Source organism: Parambassis ranga, chromosome 22, assembly GCF_900634625.1.
Source record: "Parambassis ranga chromosome 22, fParRan2.1, whole genome shotgun sequence".
NCBI lineage: Eukaryota > Metazoa > Chordata > Actinopteri > Ambassidae > Parambassis > Parambassis ranga.
In genome coordinates this window covers 4071471-4090626 of record NC_041042.1, presented here as the reverse complement: position 1 = coordinate 4090626, position 19156 = coordinate 4071471, and positions in this window count along the sequence as shown.

Sequence of the window (19156 nt, the reverse complement as noted above, 5' to 3'; positions counted from 1 at the left end):
TAAATAGCTTCAATGCTGGCTCTCTGTTTTATCCATTCGCATACACGATGCACAGCATTTAATAGGCTTTATAGTGACGTATGTGTGAATGAAGAATCTGTCGACTGTTGCTCTTTTTTCTTTTATATCTCTGTGCCTGGCTGGTCTCAGGCAGGAATATGATTCCACCCTCTCTGGCACTGTACACATTTGAATTACACTTGTGTTTTTTTTTTCTTCTCACATTTGTTGTAAATTCTGTCTGCTTGTTTCCTTTTTTTTAATGCGTCACGGATTATACTTATTTAGCTTTTTGTTCTTCCTTCTCTATACCAGGCTTTAACTCCCACCTTTCAAACAGCATAGTTTTCTTTTAGCAGATACCATCTCCAAACTCTGGTTTAAGCAGTACCCACACCAACTGTGTGTAAAGTAATCCCATAATGGAATACGGCCTTTCTTTCAGCAGTAATTTGTAATGCTTTAGGGTTTTTGCATGTAATCCAACTAAAGAGCGGCACTTAAGTCGTTTTTCTTACATCTCTATTGAACCTTGGGCATGAGGAAGGTTGCTGCAGACGTCTGCTGCTATAAATACATTTATAATGCTTAAAATTATTTTGTTCATTTGTCATGGACTATTCAGGCTAACTGCATTTAATTTACTGCACTCACTGAAGCAGAAAAGACTTTAAATCTGACTGTGCCCATGCTACATGATGATGATACGTTCCTTTGACGTCTTTGTTAAAAAAAACTTTGCTAATAATTACAGTCGGTGAAAAAAAAGAGATTGTTCTCCTTTTTCTCCTGTGAGGTGGGTGACATCTGTTTTAATCGTACTCCAATGTAATTAATGAAATCACATTAAGTGCTTGTAATTCGCCCATTCTAAATGTCACATCAGGTCTGGTTGTGATAATATTTGAGGGGAGGTGGAGAAACTGTGAGAAAGTGGGAGAGCATATTAGGGATTTAATCAGCTTGTGTGACAAAATGTGACCTTGACATCTTACTTTTTTTTCCCCTCCCTCGGCTGCAGCTTGGAAGCAAACATGCGCGGACAGAGTAATTGAAAGGGAGATTTAAATTATCTTTTGTCAGGGGAGTTGCGTAACAGTGGTAGAAAAATAATCTCTGCCATTTTATCAGCACCCCGATGTGACAGTATTCAGCCAATTAGGCTTGAATGATTGTTATCCGGTGACCATTATTGTCATCTTTCCTTTTCTTTTCTTTTTTATTTTTTATTTTTGGGAGAATGAAGGAGGGCATTCTAAAGTTGGAGAAAGCAAAGGATGAAAAAGCTCCCGGAGACAAAAGGAGACAGGAGGAGGGCCGCGTGAGAGGTGAGTCAAATTAATTGGTTTTGCTAAATCCTCCTCAAACAGCAGAAGCCAATGTGGTTCCACAAAAAGGCCATTACCGGTAATCAATTTAAATCTGTTTTACCCTTCCCAAGGAAACCAATTAGGCAGTGTAATTTGGCTTTTTTGATTCACAGCATAACCACTGCACAGGACAGGCCATCCAATTGGCTTCCTGCAGAGAGGGACAAGTGAAAACACTGGGAGGTGTTGCGGGAGCAAACAAATCTATTGATCTGAGGGATCCAGGAGCGAGGAGGAGATGCAGGAAGCATGGCGGGGTGAGGGGAATTTGGATTTCGTTAGAAGAAAAAAAAAATAAACACTAATCCTGCTGCTTTTATTAATTAAAGCTGAGCTTTTAGCTGAAACTACAATTTTCTCCTAATTTTAAGTTGTTTATCATATTTAGAATTTATGGAACCACTCTTTTCTGTCACCAGATGGCAGCACTTGACTACTGATGATTATCTCAGCAGGTTGTCGTCCTGTTGGCCTGGCTTGAATTCTTGTTCAAAGTCAAATACACACTTTGATTTTTGCAGTCACATGTCCTTGCAATGTGCACACATACATGCATTTCCCTGCATGAACTGCGTAAACCCATGGCACACACACACACACAAATACACTCCGACTGTCTGCATAATCAACAATGTCAGCGCACAATTTCAGTAGATTGGCTGTTGGGGTTGGTGCTGAGGAAAAGTGTCAGTCAGCCGTGTCACCCACCATAGCGAACAAACAAGCCTTCTCCTATGGGGCCGCATTTCTGCACCGATGTGTTATCCATCTCCCATCATGCCTTTCTGCATCTGTGCAGCCCCTTTCGCATGTGTTTACTGTGTGTGTGTGTGTGCACGCGGAGAAATGGGATGTCAACTGGTTTGTCATAGTAATGGGGAACGTGTGATTGTGACAGACAGGAGTTCTGCATGACCGCACACAAAACTGACGCCCCCCCCCCCCCCCCCCCCCCCCACACACACACACACAAACACACACACAGTAAAACCTTAGAAACTAAATAAGTCAACGGAAGCAAAACCTTGTGAAAAAATGTTTAAATTAATTTAGAACCTGCTTGCATTTATAAGATCTCACAGCCGAGGCCAATAAACAGCACTCACTCCTCTATTTGCTCTTTAAAATCTTTTTTCCTCCTCGCTCCATCTCTCCATCCTTCCTCTTAGCCAGCTGCATTTCTTGGACGGCACTCCTGGCTGCGGTCTAAGAGAGGCAAGTGAAGCTAACCGTTTGAGAAAAAAAAAAAAAAAACAGCCCTGGCAAGGCCAATTACATCCAGACAAAGCACATTGCATGTTATTGTGTTAGGGATTCATGCTTGATTGACTGAATGGGTTCTAATGAGGCTGGGGAACGACGTGCAGGAAAGGAAGAAACACTCCTCCGGTCTCGCTTAAGTATTGAAATCACCCACAGCCTTGTGCACGTACTGCGATGCAAAAGGTGCACGATGGCAAATACAGTGAAGACATGTACACAAACAGCAGATCTTTCTCGGGGTTCACGGCATCTGTGAGTGTGCAGTGGGAGGCATATGAAGATGAGATATTATAGTGGAAGGTAACTTGCAGTTGTGTTTGCAGATATTTCCGTGTGAACGCTTAAATCCCACCGGCGGCCTTTTATAGTATCACTTGACTAGGTAGAGTAGAATATAGCAACAGATGGATGGGTAAAGCCCTCAGCAATGATAAAGAGTGTCAGCCGCGCCTGTAGAACAGATGTTAGTTTTATTTTTGTGTTACGTCTACTAAGTTTCACACCTTTGAAGTTTTTTTTTTTTTTTGTCTCCCTGAGGAATAAAATCTAAAACTACTTGCGGCGGAGTAAAGCACAATAACAAATATGATGTTTCCCTAGATCACTGTACACAAATTACAAATTGAAAAGAAAAATGAAATTAGTCAGCGCAGGTAAGGCAAAGAGACGGCGGAGCTACAACTTGCAAATGTGCATCTTAATGAAAGGATTTTTAAATGCTTACATCCTCAGTAGTGTGTAAACAAACCACACTTTTAACTAGTGACTTTAATCATCTGTATAATATGCCCATTTAATTAGATTCCATATGTTTTAGTCCAGCATAGAGCGTGTGCTTTTTTTAACTCTTCTTCTTTTCTGACCTGCCCTTTCACATCCTCCTTCCAAACCCCTCTCATTCATCATCTCGCATTGCCCCTCCCTTTTCCTCCAAGCCCTCTCCTCTACGTCGTCCATCTCCCCCTGCGCTGCTGGGTTCAGGGTGAAGGGTCAATTGCTTAGGTGCACCGCAGCGCCTGTTTTTGAAGGAGTAGTCATGTATCTGTCTTATCGGTGTCTTTTATATTACCTGACAACTCTTACCCACAGGAGATGGCCCCACTTTTACCCGCAGTTACGCGCTCCTTCAACACACACCTGTGTGTATACATTTTCTGTTCCTCCTCCTCTCCAGCTGTCTTCCTTGCCTGACCTTTTTCTCCCACTGCCTTCCCTCCTCCATCGATAGCCAGAGCTAATAAGGCAATTAAAGCCTAATTAAAGGAGTCTTCAGAGAGAAGGAAGGTCTCAGGCAACTTTATGCGTGCAAGGAAGCTGTGTGTTTACTCATGCTCTTGCGAGCTCCCTCTCACTCTTTCCTGACCACCACAACAAAGTGAAAGCACTGAGATAATGAAAGGCCAGAGGAACTGTACACACAGACAATTTTTACAGAATTCATTTTGGTACAAGGGGATATTGATAAGTTTGTGGCCCAATAAAAACTCAACACAACACAAATGGATCCCCTCTTTGTAGGAGTTGGCAAATCTAATCAAGCTACAGAAAGGGGTCCACAGCTGCAAAAATGGTATGCCTTCTTCATTTTAGGGAAGAAGGAGGAGTCTGAGGGAGCAAGTTCAGATTAACACGAGAGATCTTGGTTCACATTACCACTCTGGACTTATGGGCTGGAGAGAAGAGCAATCCTCTTTAGGGATCAAGAATAGGAATCAAAAACAAAACGTGATGACCCTTTTCCTGGTAGTACAGGTTGAAGCAAGTTGAGCAGCGAAACGTCTTCAAGAAAACTCTACAAGTCCAGACGCCTTGCTTCAATCTTCTCTACGAATTATGACCTAGATCAGCGGTCCCCAACCTTTTTTGCACCACGGACCGGTATCATGTAAAACAATACTTTCACGGACCGGCACAGAAAAAAAAAACAACAAAAAAAAAAAAAGTGCATAAACAGACTCTTACTCTTATGCTTAATTAGTGGGAGCCTTTGAGCTTTCCCAGCAATGAGGCGGTCCCATCTGGGGATAATGGGAGACATGACACCCGAAGTGTGTTTCTTATGTCCAGTCCACTCTGTAATTTTGTTTTGGCCGTCGTTAATTGCTTCAGTCGTTCTTGTTCATGTTTTCTTCCATGGCTTGTCTTTTAATGCAGGGTGCTCGGTCTCGCAGTTTTGAAGGCTTCGTTGCCTCATTTGCGAGTCTGTCGCCACATATCACTCAGAGCGGACTTGGTGTGTGAGAATCACCTGTTGCAATAAATCCGTATTTTAAATAGGACTCCTGATATAGTCTTTTAAATGCAGGTTTCTTTTTCTTTGAAGGGGTAGGCTCCTCTTCTTCTGTCTCCTCGTTAGGCCTTTTCCCCTTTCCGAAGAAGCTCTCCAAAGACGTTTGTTTTTTATTCATTTTTGCTGCTTGTGGGCTTAATTTTGGGGCCGTATCCCGTGACCGAGACAAGCGTCTGGGCAGGTGCTTAAAGGCACAAGCGGATGAATCTGATCGATTTATAAATGAAACAGCTGTCAGACTCAGATAATGAATAATATATGTTTTGCTCAGTCTTTCTGTGCGGCCCGGTACCAAATGACCCACGGACCGGTACCGGTACACTGACCTAGATGACTGAGAATCTTCATCAACAAGTACAGGTTGAACATCAGCAATTAGTAGAAGCCAGAGACTTGGGGTGGTTTCAGAAGTCTTTCAGATCCGCCACAAATGCAATACGAACTTCTCTTGACCAAGCAGCAACCTCAAGGGCTCAGAAATGAAGCCAATGCTGAGGCATCAAAAACTGTCCCCAATGACCTCCATGTTAAAATGACCAAATGCTTGATGCAAAAAACAATGTTGGTCTGTTTTGATACGTTCCTCATTTGTGACAACTCTGCAGGGGTGTCCTTTCCTTGATCTTTTAAGATCATCGATGGAACTTGCCATTGGTCTTCTCAGTTATGGTGATCATTGCGAGTAATCTTCCAGACTCTCTCTGCCACTCTTGAATTCTCCTTCACACTATGCAGTATGAAGGAGCCACATTTCCTCTTGGACCTCGTTGGGTAATAGCCCATAGAGATTTAAATAGCAGATGAGTGCATGAAGGCCATTGTCCATTATCTCAGACAGTGCTGACTTGCAATTTTCCATCAAAGTAACAAGAGCTGTTATTCATCACCTTCCATCCTACTCTACAGATTTATCCTCTCATTTGTAGTGGTATCCAAAAACGGGTTACATGAGCTAACCAGCTAATTTGTTCAGCTTCAACTGTATTTATCCAACCAGCCCACTCATTGTTGTCAAATTTGCCAGCACAGATCAAAGGGGCCCTGTGCAGTATGTCAGCCAGGTTACCCATGCTTGGCACACTGAATCAAAGTCAAGGATTAAGAAGTGAAACAGGGAAGGGTTGGGGGAGGCGGATGGTTCAAGGCCATGTGAGAGACGATCATCCTCTCTTTGGGGTGTGAGCTGCTTGTCACAAGAGTCTGCGGTGGATCTTTGTTGTTTTTTTCCCTTTTCTCCACGAACTTCCTAAAGCTTCCCGACGCATACAATCGCCGTGTGCACTTGTAGTCTGAAACAAAATCTTTACCCCTGATTTAGAAGGCACTTACAATGCATTAGCCTTGTGGTAATTACTAGAAACTCAATTAGAAGAAACCGCTGAAGACCAAGACCAAACTGGAGGGCTTAAGCTGCAACGCTGGTAAATGGATTTGGAGTTAATTTAGTGAGTCAGAGGGTGAAACAGCCATCAGTGATGTTTTAAGCTGCAGCAAGCAACCTGAGCGCTCAGAGCTCTGTACCGTGGGCTGATCTCCTCTGTAGTCTGCTCTCAATTGGTATTCAGCTTCAATTTGGTTGGAGTGTTACAATTAAAATGCTGTGGGAGTGACTTTTTTCTTCAGCCCGTCTGTGTGCATGTGGCAACCTGCAGTGACAACATGCTACTTCTCATCGATGCTTACAGGTGAACATGTAAGTGTTTGTACCACTCCTGTTCAGGGTGAAGTAAGATATATAATTCATGGATCTTCCTATGTTCTCTAACATGCCCTTCAGGCAATTTTATGACCTTAAGCAGTGCCGGTCGATTTCAAAAGAACATTTATATTTACAGTGTTTTGTGTCAGTTTGTGGTGAAAACATAACACACATGGCTAGTTTGAAGAGTGAAAGCCAACAAGGTTTGGAAAATTCGGCAAATAAATCTAATGGTTAGTTACAGTGGCCAGAACGATGCATCGGTATGTCTCGAGCGGTTTCTATGTGTAGCGCTGACCCCTGGGAATGTAATGCGCACCAAGCTGGTAGGTCGTATCAGACTTTGCCATCTAAATCTATAGAGAGAGCAGATGGACTGCACCTTGGAGAAAGCGTGGGCGGGAAAAAAAATCCTGCCTGTCCCTGTATGTGTGCTTGTGAATGCTCCTATCGGTGCCAGCCTGTGTGTGTTTGCCGTGTGTGTTCATGTAGGTGCTACTGCAGGATCTTGGCTTTGGCCTCTGAGTAAAGTTGTGTGTGTGTGTGTCGTGGGTTGGTGAGTGGGTGTGCATCGTGTGAGCACTGCTGCGCCTCCTTTTTTTTTTTTTCTAGGGGACCAGATGGTGGTGGAGCCGATCGCTCCACTCGCCATCATCACTCAAAGACAAAGGGGGAGAGAAAAATAGAAATAGAGTTCTTCAGATGTATAAGCTTGTGTAGTCAGGATTTTACAGTGACATTTCTGGAATTACATCTGACTTTCTCCAAGGCAGTGCATGGACTGTGGGATCTACTTTCTGAAATAGGATAAGTTTCACAGTTTCAGCAGTGGTGAAATTAGACACAGCACTGAATTTGCATGCATAAAAGTCAGCCCATAGTCAGCAGGAAACATAAGGTAGATAATTCAGTCCTTGAAAACTGAACATGTGTGTGTATTCTCAGGCCACATTTCTACATGTCCGTGAGGTGGGGACCTGTATTACCCTAACCCTAACCCTAACCCTAACCCTACAAACCTTACACTGTTTTTAATGCCTAACTTTAACTAGTAGTTTATAATGCCTAAACCCAACCACAGGTGAAAACATAACAGCTCCTGGTGTCAGGGGACTCCCAAGACCTGCAAAGTCTGCCACATTGCATGTACCCCCAAACCTACATCCTAACTTGGACTTTTGAAGCTGCATCAGTTCCATGATTGGATGACATCGAACAATACAATCATATGTTCCATTAACATAAGCCTCACCAAGTGTCATTCTGAGGATTATTTATCGACCAACTGTTGACCAACTAAATTGCATCAAATTAAGGATTATAACTAAATCTGCATGAGCAGATGCAGGAAAAGGGCTGCCAGCATTGTGCTGGGTAGAATGAAGAAGAGAGAATTAGGAACTCTGCCACACAATAAAAACTCTACTGCACATGCAATAACAGTTTCATTCCTCTCGTGTACTTCATATTTGGAATGAAAATAAATCACCTTAAACCTAATTTAAATGCAATTTATTTGGTTTTCATTTTGTTGGGGTAAGACAATGAAGACACATTAAGAGTTCCACTATGGTGCATACCAGATTAAAGAACTACACTAAAGTGCTTGATCAGCACCAGTGTTCCTACCGTTTCACCGCTGAAGCGCATGCTGTGCAGTATGATAAGGACAGGTGTGCACATTGCACAAAGACAGCGAACCATACTTAGCTGACAGGCTGACGCCCCCTTGTGATGTTTTGCCTCCACTATTCCTCAAGAGAATGTCTAATCATGTTTGATGCTGAGGAGGCTGAATGCTCAAAGGCAGCATGTTTCAGCCTGTGAATTACAAAACACGTAAGCCTGCTCGTGCTTCTAATCAGACTCAACATTGATTACATGTGATTAGATTTCTGTGTAAATGATTGATAGAGATACATTTTCTTCACTGCTAAGTATGTACAGTATACTGCCAAAGTAATCCTGGGGGGTAGCTGTCCATGTGAAATTCTCTATGATCTTCCAAGATTTTTTTGGATAGTCGGAGCATCCTTCTGGCTGAACTGAATGTCTTGATCCTGCCATACTGCAATGTGAACTGATGCCAAGTCAACCAAATATATTTTAGCTACAATCTGACCTCCATTTTGTCTGTATCATATCTCTCAAGGGAGCCTGGAGAGGTTGGAGGCCTGGTTCTACAAGCATCACAGTGTAGTATCAGTTTTTAATGTACTATGTATTTTAATAGACTTTATCTAAAAGGTCTTTAAGAGTTCAATCTTGGAATTTTAGACCGTTAGGCCCCGTTCACACTGGAGAAAGTCATACCAGCTAGAGTAGGATTGAGCCCAGACAGCCTTTAAGCTGGATGCATTCAGACCTATTTTCAAATCTGGCTAGCACACACTTGTGTCTGCACTCAATCCGGCTTCATCCAGCGTGTTTGCTGTCCTCCAAACCACTAGGTGGCGCCTCGTAATATACAGAGTCCGTTCAGGCCGCGGTAGGACCGCGTGTGCGCATGCGTCATGCGGTTTTTTGTCCCGTGTCGTGCCCCGTGAACCGGAAGTAGCATGTTGCTAGCCGGATTCGCTAGCCACATTTGCGTTCACACCTGAGCCACGTTTGAGCCAGAGCTATATCCACCCACGAGAGGTGGATCTAGCCGGATTGAAATCGAACTGGATACTGCCGGATTTGAGGTGTTCACACAGAAAAAACACACCTGGATAGGCCCGAATCCCGATTTTTTTCCCCAGTGTGAACGGGTTATTAGTCAAGTAGAAAAACATATTTTAGAAGCCACTGGACTTGTTACCATGGTATTAAAAACCATGAACTTTTCCCAAACTTGGCCTACATATTTTTCCTATCACATAAAAAAAATCTGATTTGAGTAACTCTTGTAGTCTGAGTAGTCTTATGTCCAAAGTAACAGAAAACTATATAAAACTAGACACACAAAAAGTGAATGGTTTCCATTATGAAAATCAAAATGATCACTGCAAACATGCTGCCTTCTAAGGCATGGTGTACACTGCACCATCCATTCGTAGCACAGCTTCAGTGAGCAATGTGTGAAAGCTTTGCAGCTCATAGCGTAACATTTCTTGCCGCTCTATAAAAACGCACAACTACACACTTTTGTTTTTTAATCTTTCATACACTTGTAAGTTGATTGTTACTGCACTCACTCCACCTCCTCTGAGATTTTAGAGTATGACTTCTGTTCTCTCCATCTCTATAAGGAACTATGTGGAAAATGTTGCTACTCACATTAATCCGAGCCTATCAATATGACCATAATTTGACATCTATATATACTCTGTTGTATTGATTTGTGGCATTTTTGTTGTGTAAACCAACAAGTTTTTTTCTTTGCCTGCAACAAACAATTATTTGGTTATACTGCTACAAAAATAGCCCTGAATTAAGTCTGCAGTAAAAAAAAATACACAAGAGTTTTAGTTTCCTCATACAGGCTGTACTCCTCCAATATTCTCAGAATCCCTCAGGTCCAAAATTACAACTAGTCTTTAGCGGATTCAGGCTCAGCTCATATATAAAGGTCATACGTGACTATTAATGAATATCTTTGTTCCGGTCTGTGTCTCTAGAGCTTGCTAATTGAAGTAGCATCTATTTCCTTACACCCCTTGGATGTACTACATGCCGACGCAGGAAGAGACATTTGACAGAAGTGGATCTTTTTCTTTTTCTACCACTGCTGCTAACTGTGATGGTGTAGCTAAATGAGGCCTGTGATGAACGCCATGCCAGACAGAGGCATCCAAGCCCACTACTTCCCCTTTTCCCTCACTGCCTGGTGCGCAGTGCAATGGCCAATCAACCGCTCACACAAAGGAGGAATTAGCATATTCCCTGGCACAAAAATCGCTGCCTTAATTGCAGCTGCATTGAGCCCGTGTTCTCCACACCTCCTCTCCACTCTCTCTCTCTGTTTTTTTTTTTTTTTTGCTCTCTTCCCATTACCAGCCTCTCCAAGTGTGTTTTTTTCTGTTATTCTTTCACGTTTCACTTCATTCCTCCTCCAATCATTCAGTCTTCATCAGACAGCTATTGTGCAAGCTCAGGGGGAGAACACAGAAAGAGAAAGATGGGGGCTGGGAATGTGTTTGGCATGCTGTACCATAGGAACAAGGTTGTCAGTCTCAAATGATGCTCTCATAATCAGCGCATTGGAGCCGGGCTGCTGCACAGAATGACAATATCAGGCTGATGCTATATGTACATTACTGTGGTCTCCCTTTTGGCCTGACAATCTTTCTTTATCTGTGTGTGTTTGTGCTCCTTCCATGACTATCTTGACATTTTTTTTTGGTTTGTTTCTTTTAGGCTTTTCTATCCTCGTGCCGTTTTCTGGCACACTTTACACTTCTTGTGCACATTTTCCTTCTGCTCGCTCCTTGCTTTGCCTCCAGTGTTTCATCTCCATTTCTTTCGGAGTGTTGTTTGCTTTATTTTTTCGCTCCTTCTCACCATCACCCTGTCTCATTTTCACTTGTTTTTCTTGTGTTAATCACCGTGGCAAATAAGCAAGAGGGGATTTAAAAAGGTTTCTTTAATGTTAGTTTTGTTTTTGGGTCTGCTAATAGCGTACCTCTCCATGCTCCAAACACCATGTCACTGCTCCATCCTCCCACACTAATAATAACAGTGGCACAGTAAAACACAAGCCATTGATATAATTATAGTCAGTCAACCTTTCAGTCATGCCATCAATGCCTCCACCGACTATCATCTTTCAAAGTTTCCTTACCCAGACCTCCTGCAGTACTGTCATATTCATCTGAATCTGCTCTTATACTATCACACTTGTATATCTGCCTTCTAACTCTGTTATCATCGCTGGGTGCACACACACACATGCACACACACGCACACGCACACACCTATCTCTGCTAACACTGCCACAGCTTTATCTCTCCTGCTGTACTGTCACAGTTGTGGTGTGTCTGTCTACCTCTGCTGTTGCTTGTAGTTTGTCTCCCAGCATTGCTGTTGTGGTAACAGTGTTTATTCTGCCAGTCAAAGACGAGGCACAGACAGCATCACTCATCTTCCGTGTTGTGGAGAGAAGCTGTGGGGAGAAAGAGAGAGAGAGAGAGAGAGAGAGAGAGAGGGAGAGAGAAGAAGAAGAAGAAGAAGAAATGAGAGGCAGCAATCACATTTCAGACTGCAAAGAGTCCCTGGTGGCTCACACAGTTGTGTGTCTGAGATAAGCTAGGGTCTTGACTGCTGTTATGCAGAATTTCCATACTGTACTCGTGCTGTGATGCAGACACAACTCGAGTGGATTCTCATCCACTAGGAATGGCATACTGCAGAAAGAACTGCTAAACTGTAATCTATTCATTTAGCCTCATCAGTGCTTATTTTTCCTATTTATATTCTAAATAGGTAACAATAAAACAAACCAACGTGACAATTGATATGGATACAGTAGGTTAGAAATTAAACACTTAAAACACACGCGTCATTTAGAAGGAGCACCACCCAGGGTTCAGCCTGGGACCGTAATAAAAAAAAATTAAAAAATTAATGAGATATTATTAAAAGAATCAATTAAATCAATCTCACATCAGAGGCTGCAAGCCCTCAGGCTTAGTGACCTGATACAGTTAAGTTTCTATTGAGCAAAATAAAGTAATCCTAAACCATAAATTGGTGTTTGAATGTAATTAATAGAAGTTCAACATCAACCGCTCTCAAGGTGCAGGTGTGAGGAGGTTGTGCCTACTTTGAGGACGATGCAGAGCTGGATGCTCAAAGATCAGAACCTCAGGGCTGATCTCATCTGACCTGAACTTGTGAACAAAGCAAGTAAGAAGTTTTTATCTCAAGCAGATTTTGGGCATATCTTTTGTGTGAAGAGAGCTGCCCAGAGTCAAGATACAAATTCCTTTGTCTTAAAGTAATGTCTATATTTAAACATATATGTTTAAGTTTTATACCTAAGAATCACATCCTCTGTATCACCCTGACCCACTGACCAATAACTAAAATGACTGTAAAGTGTAGGATGATTGTTTTGCCAATAAATACAGTTTCAAATATGGAAAGGCAAATTAGTGGTCCATACAAGGACTATTGGTGTTGAATGGTAAGAAGTGGACAATGTCCACCTCCAGCTCAGCAGGAACCTGCTGTGCATGATCATCTCCTGCTCAGAGATTCCAACAAATTAGCAAAAAACTCTGTTTCAGAGGCACAAAGTGTGGACCCTGAGAGGCTGGAGTGGATAAATGAGTTAATTTATTTATTTAGAATTACTTTTTGTTTCTGATTTCAGTGTCATCATTTATGAGGAAAACTTGAGTCGGCACATGTATTTATTGTGGATGACATTATTTTGTCCAGCTCCTTCATTTCATTACATAGCTGCAATAGCTGTCAACATTTCACTGGGAAAAAATATGTTGCAGACACAACACACAAATAAAGTTAAAAAGAACAATGTGTCACTGTGCATAAAACAGTTGATTCAAAATTACATGACATCACATGGGTAACCCATCTGTGATATATGATTCACAAACTGAAAGAGCAACACATGACCCTTACCCCTGCTATTAAAGGCTATTCATCCACTGGCTTATTATTATATTGTCATTATTAACATATTGACAGCACAGAGAATATTCTTTAATATACATATTTAATATATATTCCGCTCTGCCATGTGAAGAATGAGTATTTACTAGTAGTAACTGTAATATTGTGTTGAAATAGCAACACATGAAGATGTTTTCATCCTTGTTCATCCTCTGAATTTTACAGAGCTGCTTTGCCCGTGATTCCTACAGATAAATCCTAATAAGTGTGGCTCAGTGGTATCAACAGTGTTTAAACTGGAAGGCCTGCGCAAATAGCCTCTTTATTAATAATGCTTGACAGGGTTTCTGGTTGGAAGCTAAAGGCTCATTAGAACACACTAACTAGTCCCTGGTAGCAGAGATGCATGGCTGCTGCTGGTCTCTAATAACGAAGAGACTAATTGGCTAATTACATTCACAGACAAAACTCATGAGTGCCTTGCTTATGGACCTCATTTCAAAGGGCCAGCATTTTAAAATGCGTGGTGTAAAACTGGGGTCACTGTTAAGGAGGCTTGCTGTATAATGAACACACGACCACACACTGACTAATGCAGCTGCATTTGGGTCTATATTCATACACAAATGTGCACCAAAAAAAAAAACAGTGACTTCACATCACGCAGCTCATTAAGAAAACTGACTTCATTAACATGCTTTGTAATAGACTTAATATAGAATGAAAATATTGCTCTGTGTGATGTGAGGGAGCACAGGAGTAGCATAATAAGTCTCTTTGTTCTGTGGCTCCACAAAAGTTATCAGGTTGACAACCTATTTCTGGGAAATTTTACACTTTGCTCCAGCTTTTGAAATAGGTCCCAGTGGTGAGCTAAATAAAGGAGAGATGGGAGAGTCACAGGATGAAAATGAAGAGCTGGATAAAAAGAAGAGGAGGGTAGAAGGAGGAAAGAGCAGATCTGACCCGACAGGAAGTCTTTGACAGGGACCCACACGGCAGGTAGCAGAGGTGCAGGACTCTGACACTGGAACTTAGCGCATAGTCATCCATCACCGTGGCAACTCTGCCTGTCAGTACAGCAAGCCGAGGGACAAAAAAGGAGGTGCCGGGGCAGATGGGAAGGGAGAATGAGGCTTGGAGTTTGATGCCAGAGAAACCACGGCTGGAGGACAACAGCCAGGATGTGCATTAACACACACACACACACAAGTAAAATAGGGGCTAAAGTGTGTGTTGACCGATGGCCTTCCCTGTCCCTCTGTCCACTCTGCAGACCAGCAGTCTGGAGGAAGTAGATACAACCATCCATCATCAGACTCCTCCTGTCTCTGAGACCTCTTAGCCATTCTGCTGCAAAAGTGTGTGTGTTTAACCGTGTGTGTGTGTGTGCGCACGCGCGCGCTTTTTGTACCTCTGCCTTCCGCATGTTTTTACATGTCACGCTACAGCTATGTGGTGACAAACAGAGAGCCAAAAGCAGGCATTCATTTAAGCTTATCTCCTTGTCGTCTTATTAGCGAGTGCCAACAAGCATCCGGGTGCATGAGAACATTTATATAAGCTCTGTTTACTTCTGGAGTGCTTACAGGGAATGGGAAGAATGATTAACATTTCATCTGACAACAATGTCTTTGGTGTTGTTGTTGTTGTGTGTTTTGTGCGTCGCCGGAATATCTCACAACACAATCACGCTTCAAGCCAATCAATAACAATCAGAGTTATTCAGCTACGGCCCGAGCTGTGAGCTCTTCTGAGCTTACTCTCCGTCTTCATCTCAAAATCACAGTAAATTCACAATTATAGCTGATTGCCATCATCACCGGCTTGTTGTTAAAGGATTAAGGGAACACAAACAAACCGTTTGTGGTCAGATTAAGAAGTATGAGCAAACAAGCAGTCGGCCGTTATGGTATTTTTCTCAGTTTAATGACTGTTGAAAAGCTGCTTTGGTCAGAGCCCCTATGGAGCAGCTACACTAAGACATAATTATTAGTTATACCATAAAGCTATAATAAGGAATTTGCACAGCATTATATACTGTGTAGGAATGGCTAACCAAAGTGTTAGTGTCTTATTAGCCTCAGACACTCACTGCTTGTACAGTACAGTGTCTGTAATTCCATTTCTTTCAACAACAGCAACACAGTACAAAGCACAACTTTAATTTCCTACAATTACTCCAGTGCCAGATCTGTTTCACTGTGTCACATTTGTGGGAGCAGACCACTTCATTTAATTTTGCTACCACCGCTGCTTAGATTCAGTGCAAGATTAAAACATAACTCAGTTTAGAGTCTCGAAGGGAAAAAGGCAATCATCAGACTGTCTTGTACCTAGTTAAATTCCACACAAGGCGGATGTAGAGCAAACTATATGATATTGATATTGCTCTGTATTATACCAACACTCTCATAATCCTCTGTGATGATGACTGATGCTCGAGGTGCTGCAAGTCAAGGATCACTTCTGTGGCGAAGTCTCCAGAGGCTGGAGGACGAGATCAAACCCCCAGCTCGCAGCAGCAGAGGTGAAATGATGTCAGAAGACATATGATATAGAGGAGGCCACTGTGTCAGAGGAGCCAAAACAAAGGAATAGGATGCCTATATATATATATATATATATATATAATTTAGTTTCATTGCCTTGACTACTGCGTCTGAGCTGAGCTTGCTATAAATAAAGGTCAACCTTAATTACAGGTGATGAATCAGTCTAATCTCTGCAGTGTATATATATATTTTAAGAATATCTTATGTTATTCAGAGCGCTGATCACATGGAAATGTTAGCAGCCTGGTAACGAAATAGGCTTCAGTATTCAGCGCAGTCACCACACAAGGACGAATCACAAGCTTAATAGTGTTACATTGCTTTAGAGCATGAATGTGTACTGTAATTCACATCGAACTTCAAATGACCCAAATGCCCAGAAACTCCATCAGAAGCTGATTCAGCACAATGCCATTTCTTTTATCTTATGTACTGTTTTTGTCAAGCATCATGTATTGCATCCTTGTAGTGTTGTGATAGGGCCCTGTAACTTTATCTAAATGTGCAATATCTGAGGCAAAAATTGAGCCAAAAGGCTTTAAAATATCAACATTTGAGAACTATATTTTGCTTATTTACTATGTGGACACATACAAGAGTTCTTGATGGGGACTACCCAAAGTGTCACACTACAGGGGTCTAGTCTGATCTCTTGAAACTACTATGATAAAAAATGAATTTTACCTCCTTCTACTACAGGCCAAAAACTTATCAGTCATCCCATCTATAATGGAAACATTACATGAAAACCATTCTATGTCCATAAAGGAAGTAGTTCAGGCACTAAATAAATCAAGTCTCAGTCTGAATTCTTTGCTCAGGGGACTATGATCTGAAAAAAAAAAAAAAACGAAGAAATCTTTAACTGCAGCCATTTATTGCTTGTATCAGAATATTGGATGAGAGATAGATTATTCAGGGCCCCACAGTAACAAACAGGGGAGGGCAGTGTTCTTCTGATCGATCTATCTCATCAATATTGAATCTGCTACAGTGGTAAACTACACAACGGCTGAGGCGTGGAGGGGAATGGGAAACAGAAGCAAGACATGAGGGAAAAAAGACAAGAAATGGGGAAATCAAGCATCAGTTGGATTGTAGAGTCAAACAAAACACAAAGGAATCTGAGATAATAACACCAGCATGGGATGGCTACATTATTTATATTTCAGATAGACTATAGACAGATAGTATAGGTATAACATTATCATCGCTCTTTTAGAACATTATTTGTAAAAGCACACTTAAGCTGTCTCAGCTCCTGCAATAACGTGACTGCAGCCTCTAACATAATGATGGTGCCTTTAAAACACTCTAAAATGTTTGTAACACAAGTAGTTATCAATGACTGGTCTATAAGGGCTGGTGTGTGGCAACGGTATCAGGGAATCAGCACAGCAGCCTCATTTGCATGGCTAAAAATGTTCACATTTGTATAGGTTACAACACTTAAGAGATTCATCTAATTGGCCCACGTGTAATGCAAGTGTATGTGTGTGTGTGTGAGCATGAGAGTGTGAGTAGGCTTACAAAAAAAAAATAGAGCAGCAGAGACTGCTCGCCAGTCCATTAAAGCTCTTAAAACATCAACTCAACAGGCATCACTGTGGCCAGTTTTATTACTGGAGTACAAGGAGAGTACAGCTACATCACAGTAATAACCTCCTGTTGCTCTTCAGCAGTTTGAGTGATGCTCCCCTGAGGTTACTGTATGTGCAAGTGTGTGTGTGTGTGCGCTTGCATGAGTGTGTGTGTGTGGAGGAAAAATGTGTGAGCGCATGCAAGTGTAGGTATAGTCTATTTCTTGTGTGGTAATGGGAGCTACTGAGAGGGATCATAATATCAGTTACACATTCTGCGCCATCATCTTGGTTAATACCGAAAACATTTTCTGATATTGCAGATGTTCGGCTTATGCAAAATTAAACCATGTGACTCATTTTTATTTTTATAAATACCCTCCAGTCTTCTCTTCAGAGACTGATAACTGCCCACCGAAGAAACTGACAGACACAAATTCCCTGCACGCCACCTGGACCAGCTGAGACCATCAGCATCAGTCAGACTGCACATTATAGATTGAGCTACCTAGAGAAAAGTCTGTGTGATGTCTCCTGTGTAAATACAGATAATTATACAGAGAATTTCCAGAGTGAGGTGTACTGATGATGTTTTTACTCCCTTCCCTTCGTGTCTGTGTATTGCTTTCAATCTTAATACAGCATTGATGTAACATGTGTTCGGTCATACTGATAAGTTCTTCTTCTATATTGGAAAAACTGGTATAAACATTGGTGATTTATGAAGGAATCGTATGCTGGTACATGCTGTGAACAATCAATAGGCATTTGGTTATTAGTTTCTCTTTGATACACTGCAGTTTGCAGAAAATGTGAAGTATGTGTGATGGCTGGAAGGCCATCATCTGTGCTCATCTGAAATTGATGTGCATGGACAGGCATGGTTTTACAAACCCAGAAGTCCAAAAAACAGAACTTGTTAACATGTTTTGTGCATATGTACATCTCAAAGATTAACTCTCGAGTTGTAATATATGGGAGTAAATTATTTACACTTGTACACGGTAATCTGAAAATATAAACGGGCTAAAACGAATGAAAAATCACCTAAAAATAAATCAAAGTAAAGGGAATTGTACCCCACAGATGTGTAATAGTAACTAACAATGGGAGCATTACAGATGTCATGGCATGTGGAAGTTGCTATGGTTATACCCACTGAAAGGCCAAAAGATTAGAAGCAAATAGATTGCTGCAATTCACAGAAACAACTGGAATGGTTAATACTGTATTGACAACTGGTCTATTAACTATATGGAATCTTTCACCAATTGTGGCCAACCTATACATGGAGGAAGTGGAGATATGTGGATGACACCTGGGTCACAATCATGACCACCATGAAGTGGAACGGTTCACGGAACACATCAACACAGTGGACAACAACATCAAGTTCACTCAGGAGGACACCAGGGACAACAATCTGGCCTCTTTGGACTGCACAGTCTACATTGAGGAGGACAGGGGCCTCTACTTGCTTTTTGATTCCTACCACCAAGGCCCTGCAAACTTGTGGCTGTGCAAATTGGGCACTCCTCTGTTACAACCCCGCTCAAAGGCTGCAAGAACAGGAGCATAAAAAGGTTAACCCCTACCTGACACAGAACACAGACCGGAACCACAGCACAACTAGTGGTGTGGAGGGGTCGTCACACCTCAAAGCAACAAACATGACATCCCTCCGACCTGCACATTGTTGAAGCTAAACAACCACTCCACAGAACAATGGCACATCGCAGGAGAGCCACCTCCACAGGACAAGACTCTGCAGTTTGTCCTCACCTCAAAGAGAAAGGACACTCAACAATGTTCACATCTTAGACAGTGCGGACAGGTGG